Source organism: Palaemon carinicauda, chromosome 6 (assembly GCF_036898095.1).
Source record: "Palaemon carinicauda isolate YSFRI2023 chromosome 6, ASM3689809v2, whole genome shotgun sequence".
NCBI lineage: Eukaryota > Metazoa > Arthropoda > Malacostraca > Decapoda > Palaemonidae > Palaemon > Palaemon carinicauda.
The window spans coordinates 100150230-100157729 of NC_090730.1; the positions used below are offsets into that span (position 1 = coordinate 100150230).

Genomic DNA, 7500 nt, shown 5'->3' on the forward strand with positions numbered 1-7500 from the left:
GCGCCATCCCCACGATAGTGACCATTCCTTGTAGCATTGAGCATAGGCTGTCACAGATACAGTACTACGGGAGGGAACTGAAGATCTCTTCTGCAGAAGAGATGGGTGGGTCCATCAGGACGACATGGCTATCTCACCCAAAAATAGATTTTTCGCTTCGCTCAAAATCCGTTTTTTGGGCTCAAGCCATGTCGTGCTGATGGAAGCATACCAAAGCATTAATGTATCTGTGGATTTTTCATCAGTGCCTAAACCTTATATCAACCTTTTCAATGGTCATACTGACCATACGAGACTTGTGACAATACCGTTATATGTCATCATCACTAATCATAAACAATGTTAGTGCTTCCTGCCTCCTACAGGGAAGAGTCATCTAGACAGTTGAAAAGGGATTTCAAGGTTAACATAAATAGTATGACCAAACTTAAGTATCCACTGAATATACAAATAGTCTCAAGTTGTATATTTGGTCAAAAAGACATCAGTGTCTCTTATGTCTAACCTTAGATGCATACAAATGTGAAGGATGCATTCTAAGCAAATAAAAAGTCTGGCATGCATAGATACAATTGTCTGGCGAAGATGGACGCACTACATTCAAATAGACATTTATTCTAAATAAATGACTACAAGAGATAGTTAGCAAAACGAATGTAGTTTGACAATGGGATTATACCTGGAACAAGTACAGGAATCGTATTTCTTTCTTGAAGGAATGAAGTCAAGAAATGCCACTCTAGATTGAAGAGAAGGTAAAAGATAACCGCTCTTCATAAAACCTGTACTGGTTACCATTAACTGCCCTATGTACTTCGTACACCGGCACTAGAGATATCTGTATAATTCCACACCTGGGATTTTAGAACAGAGATAGTGCTACCATGGTAACACATAAATAAAAGAAGGCATACTTAAAAAGGATGACTTCCTCTCCCCTTAATTGACAGTCCCAGTCAATTATCTGTTCATCGTAGAATAAACGGCAGAGTAAATAAATTACCTGACGTCACCACATATTGCTTCAGATCATGGACTAGCAAAGCATAGTGTTTGTAGAACATCCTGGATGATTCCTATCCAGAACATGTCCGAGGACAAGTGAGGCCCCAAACCAAAAAATGTATCACAAAACCTTTGGGGGCAGGTTTTAAAACACTACCTGCCGCCACTACAAAGCGTTTCAGTTCATGCACTTGTTTTGCGTAGTGTTTGTAAAACACCCTGGATGATTTCCATCCAGTGTATGAACGAAGACGCTCAAAGTCCATGTACTGAAAGAAATTTAGTGATGAAGCAATCTTTCTCGGATCATGACCTGCGGGAGTACTGTCTGGATCCGCTCTACGAATAAAGTAGGTGAGCTTCGCCCTTAGTTGATTTAAAGATAAATTTGATCCCGACGTTTCTCCTCTAAAGAGCTGACCTCCCCTGAAGTCTGAAGTTCTACAAAGATAGACCTTTAGACACTCTACAGGACATAGAGAGACATCTTCCTTCAGAGTACAGATTCTCCAGGGACCCCACCTCTTAGTGGGTAGCTCGTTTTTAGCGAGAAATGATGGATCAGGGAAGAGATTGAGTTCTCCTAAATCTGTGAGCTGGATGTGGCCCTCATCTCTCGATAGAGCCACTATTTCACTAACTCTAGCCCCAGAGGCTATTGCGAAAAGGAAAATAACCTTTTGGGTTAGATCCTTAATAGAACAATCTTCATTGTTCACCGATGAGGCATAATGTAAGACCTTGTCCAAAGACCAAGAGATGGGCTTTGGTGGTGCTGCAGGTCTAAGTCTAGCACATGCTTTCGGAATCTTGTTAAAGATTTCATTTGCCAGATCCACTTGGAAGGCATATAGGAGAGGTCTAGTCAAGGCCGATTTGCACGTATTTATTGTATTGGCTGCCAACCCCTGGCTATGAAGGTGGACAAAGAAGGACAGACAGAAGTTCATAGAAATTTCTTTCGGTCCTTTTGATTTAACAAACTCCACCCACTTCTTCCTGGAAGACTCATATTGTCTTATAGTAGACTTAGCCTTGTATTCTTCTAAGAATCCTATATTGCCTTCTGAGATCCCAGACCTTTTTCTAACCGCTAGAGCAAGAAATTCATGAAATGAAGGGTTTGGGTTCTCTCTGATAAACCGAAGGCAGTTAATTTCTGAACCTTCGGAAATATACCTAGGATCCGAGCTAGGACCGGCCTCATCTAGTCTATCAGACCCATTAGAGGAACCTCGTATGGGGCTATTTAGCGAGGTAGTTTCTTGAAGACGCTCGTGATGAAGAGGTCGAACTGCAGTTCCGGGACTTGTTCCCATTTGGGAGGGAATATGTCTGCGTCCATGGACCATTCCAACTCTATCGCCTTGGACCGTGATAGAGTATCCACCGTCACATCGTGGATCAAATGTAAATGAACTGCTGTTAGGTGCCATCCCTTCAGGAAAAGGATGGGAAACTAAGACTGTACGAGACTTTCGATTGTGACGTCTTAATATCGCTTCGGTGTACCAGCTCAGAGGTAGGGAGTCTGATCTGTGTGGAGGGTGCTTTCCCGCCCACGAAAGGACCAGCAGAGTCCTGAGACTTTCGTGTTTTAAATTTTGTAAAAGAAGCGATTAAAGAGGGACCGATCTCAGCCTTTTTTTATCTCCTCAAGCGTGTGATGCATGTTTTCTCCAGGCTCTTAATGCGTCTTTCCAATGTGCACTTTGCACTAGATCTGTCACTATTGCGAACTGGGGAAAGTTTAGCACTTTTCCTTGTTGGCATTTTGGGAATCTGATCGATTAGCTGAGTCTCCTGACAGACCTCGCGAGCTCCTTTTAACTTCCCGAGGGAAAAGGGGGCTAATGTGACTGAGGGCTTCGATGGTTTTTTAGCCAACGAAACCTAAGAGCTGGAGAAAGTCGAGACTTCTACTTGCATCTGAGATGTCCCAGGACCCGGGTCATCACTATGAAGATACCTAGGACTGTGAGTCTGATACGTATCTATTCCAGGATGAATGTTACTCTCCGTGACAAGAATCCTAGGCAGGAGGAAGGGGGGTGGTTGACTGGAAGGTTCCAGAGGACACCTTTCAGGTCTGACAAGACTACGAACACCCATAGTTGGAACAAGGTCCATATGTTCAGAAGGATTAACATTCAGAACTTGCAGATTATTATGAACTTGTTGAGTAGCGACAGGTTCAGAATGACTCAGAGACTTCTTGAGTCCTTCTTGTGAACACAAAATAGCCTTCCCTGGGACTCGATGAGCCGTAGCTTTCTTACTACCTGTATGCTCTATAGCTCTCAGGTATACTTCTCCAGGAGGGTTTCGAAGTGTAGGAGAAGGTAAGGAGATAATAGTAGGGACATTTCTGTCCCCCATCAATGGCTCATCTTGAATAGGCTCTGGACCGAAGGATCGAAGATCCTGTGATCCTGAGGGAATGTTCCTCCTAGCCGAAGCGTCTCTATGCTTCAAACTACCAGTAGGTTTAGAATTTTGACCATCTGCCTGTAGCCTCTTGGTCACTAGAATAATGGGCTGTTGTTAAGCAGCCCAGATATTTCCAGTATTTTCGATCTTCTTTTTAGGTTGGGGACCCACAACCACAGAAGATTTTCTCTTTGAGGGAATGCCCCATTTTTGGGGAAGACTTATGTTTTCCATGGCGGCATTCTTAATTACTTCCTTAATGACCTCTTGTGGGAAGAGGTCTTTACCCCAAATGTTGGAAGAAATTAGCTTCCTTGTTTCGTGTTTCACCGTTGCAGCAGCAAACACAAACTCTCTACATGCTTTACCAATGTAGCCATATGCATTTTGGCTAAGACCATGAGCATGTCTGGGGTGTTCTCGTAAGTTGAACACAACTCTATGTAGTTTTGTAGAGAAAGGGATGTTGCCAGTCTCTCCTTTGACTCGTGCTCATTAAACAAGAGCAAATCGGACAATTTAGGGAGACATACATTAAATTGTCGGCTTGCGACATCCTTGTCTAATTTTCCTACTGAAAATGTCAAATGGACTTCCTTCCAATCCTTTTCCTGTCCGGGAAAAGCTGGTGACAAAGGCTTGCACTCATCGAGTGTGGGACATGACTCACCCGCCTCTACAGCTTTGGTAACAGAAGTAAATGCCTTCCCCATAAAGAGGAAGGAGAGTGAAGCAGGAGCAAGAAAGGAAGAGTGTATGTTATTCAGTGAGAAAACCGTCGTCTCTGAATAACCCGCCTTCTTCAGATTATCCGAAAGGATAGTCTGTCCCTTATCATGATCAAGAATCATGACCTCCTTTTGTTCTGTTCTTTTCCTTGTCTTTGGTTCGAACCTCAGTCGAACCCAACAATTAGGGAAAACCTCAAAGCTTGGCCAAAATTGGATTTTGTCCAAGGGAACAGTACCTATTTTCTCTGAAATGAAGAGATTGCCATTTGAAATCGACATCAGCTCCACAAACCTCCAGGGATTGGTTAAGGAGCATGAAGGAAGGTCATGATTCATGGGTCGTTTAACTGACACGTGGGAAGCAACAAGAGGAGCTTTACGAGGTTCTATCTTGTGCTTTACTTCCCGCTTTTTGCTTTGTTTACTAAAGCTCTCTATCTGATTCTTCAGTTGGATACATAATTGTAGCACATTATCCCATAGAGGGGTAAAAGACGAAGATGTTGACATCGATGGCTCTTTAGCCAGCAAAGGCGGAGGAAAGTCCAATACAACATATTTCTCTTCTACCTTAGGGCACTTCTTGTCCTTGATCCCAAAGGTTTTCTCGCCATCAGGGAGCGTAGTTGACTCCTGAGGCACTACTATTTCCTCACTTAGCTCTGGAAATAATAGCTTACGCATCCTATCATTAGGTAGGAAAGGTCCCGGAGAGATCTTTTGGAAGCCTCTCACCCAGTTACGTAATTTATACTGTGCTATATCCTTAGTCTCTGTAGACTTGGGATTATCAAAACCTTCAGACATCAATGTCCAACATATATTGCAACCCTGTGGGTTCCAATAATGTAGGGATCCGGAAATAATATTGCAGGGGGCATGTAACCTGCAAGTATTATGACCGTAAAAGTCCTTACCCTTGGCTCTGCAGTGGACTGCCGTACAAGGTATCTGGTGTTCCATCTGTAAAGAAAGGAAACCAAAATGAGTATATAATGGATTATTACTTTAATAATCAACATGTAAATGTCATCTACAACAGAATAGCTTAGGATAGAAGCTATAAAGGGATACTAGGAGATACATACCTGTATACCTCCGCGAGCAAATGCTGCTACCTCCCCTCAGTATTAACTTACATGGAGCTTTCTCTGTGAGAAAATCCAAGTAGAAGGGTTACTTACCCTTAGGGGTAGAGAAGTATCAATTAACTATCCCAAAATTGTTAATACTGTGGGGTCAGGATGACTGATATCAAATCAGACTATTGAAGAAATTATTCCTTCAATATATAAACGGTATCAGCAGAACACTCGCTGGAGGATAACCAAGGTCAGTTAGGAAAAACTACTGTAACATGGTACTGTAGTTTCTAATTTGCAAAAGTGTAAATTGCAACATATCGACTACTGTACCTATGTCATGCAGTCTTATCATTATGCTGCCTACAAGGCAGCATATGACAGCAGGGTCCATCTAGCACTAGATGGAACAGAAAAATAAAGACATATAAATAAACATCCTACTCGGGTCATTTGCTGTAGTCTTCCTACTATATTAAATCATAGAGTTTCCTGATCAGGGAGACTCAAAGACAAGGGGGCTGTACCCTTTACAGGATAAGAGTGTATTACTCATGCCTGAAATATTTAATATTGCAGGATAATCCTAAAACTGATTTCTAATCAGGATATTGAGGAAATCATATTCATTCAATATAGGATTAGGCTCAGCAATTGCCCGAATTAGATATCCAAAATATATTGAAAAAAACCACTAGTATAAGAAGTATAGTAGTTTTCTATCTACAGTATATTCTATACTGAGATATACTGGCTATCTGTATTACCTATACAGCAGTATATCCGGCATGTTGCCGGTCTGGCTAGGATATGTCTGCATACCTTGCAGACCTAGCGAGACAGAGAGAGAGACAGTATGGAAAAAAGGGCTATCCTTTACTGTAACTATATACAGTAATTAAGGAAGAAAAGTCTAATAGACTACCTTTTTTACCGGAAGGAGGTTCTAATAGAAGGGGAGAATGTAACATTCAGGCTTCTATATAGCTACAGTACTGTTGCCAGCAACCCGCCGACAGTACTGATACAGTCGGCGCACCGCGTTGCCGGCCCTGCCGACAGCATACAGGCAACAGAACCTATAGCTACAGTCCAATGGAGGACTGAGAACCTCGGGGACAGAAGGGACTAACCACTCACAGCCGTCATGGGCGCCACTGCCGTCCAGGCCGGCAACTGGTGACAGTCCATGATTGTCGGCAGCCATCTTGGTTGCCGGCCAGGCCGGCAAAAAGGGCTATCATGCCGACAACCGCCGGCAACGTCGGCAGCCGCCGACAACGTCGGTAGCCGCCGGCAAAGTCGGCAGCTGCCGACAGTCCATGACTGTCGGCAGCCATCTTGGTTGTCGGCCAGGCCGGCAGGCGGCAGTATGCCCTGCCGTCAGCCAGGATGAGAGAGGTAGTCTGGCTGCATCCAGCACTCTACCGTTAAGGAAAGAATGCAGGATGTCAGCCTAAAGGCAATGGATAAACCATTAAAAAGGGGTGAGGGGAAGGGGAAAAGGGTCCTGTAACAATTGTGAAAGGAACTGTCAAACTCTACAGTCCTAGCACCTATAAAAGGAACTCTGTTTCTGTATGGTATCGACAGAATCCGGGTGCTAGGAGAGACTCAGTTCTCCAACCCAGAGACTGCCGACACAGTAAGGGGAGGGGGCGACACTGAGCCTCCTCCCACAAAGAGAAACAGGATTCCAGTGCCACGTTATCTTAGGCTAAAAGGGGTTACTTTCAGCCCAAGGAACTGTGGCACAGGACAAGTCTTTGGTCGCAAGGAGAAATGGTATACTACCAAAACCAAAGCGGCTATGGAGGACTAACCTCCATTGTCGGTAACCTTGTCGGCAGGGGAGAAAAGGTATCCCTCAACCAACTCACCCTGTCGAAAGGTCAACGACATAAGACTGAATACTCTGAAATTCTGACCAAATCCCAAAACCTGCTGGTATATCCACAACCAAAGGTTAAGGGGATAGGCAGAAACCAAACCCCATGTCAGCCATGTCTGAATAATATTCAGGCACGGCCATAGGGGTTGTAGTCTGGGACTACACTCAGAGGGAAAGGGATTACCTTTAAGTCTCCGAAGAGACGTGAGAAGTTTCATAACATTACAGGAGGTATCAGTCTCCAATGGAATGAAAACAAAACACAAAGGTAATCGGGGAATGTCGAACGTATAGACAGTGTCTAGGTTAGCCTAACTAAGCTAGACGAGTTCTCGGTTACCTAAATCACCGAAACTCTAAC

General features: G+C 43.7%; 1 protein-coding gene across 1 annotated transcript in view; it reads left to right on the plus strand.

Annotated features, from left to right (window-relative positions):
* LOC137642607 (protein turtle-like) overlaps positions 1 to 7500 on the plus strand; it is a 478977-nt gene that overhangs the window by 278632 nt on the left and 192845 nt on the right. The gene's annotated exons all lie outside the window — the stretch shown is intronic.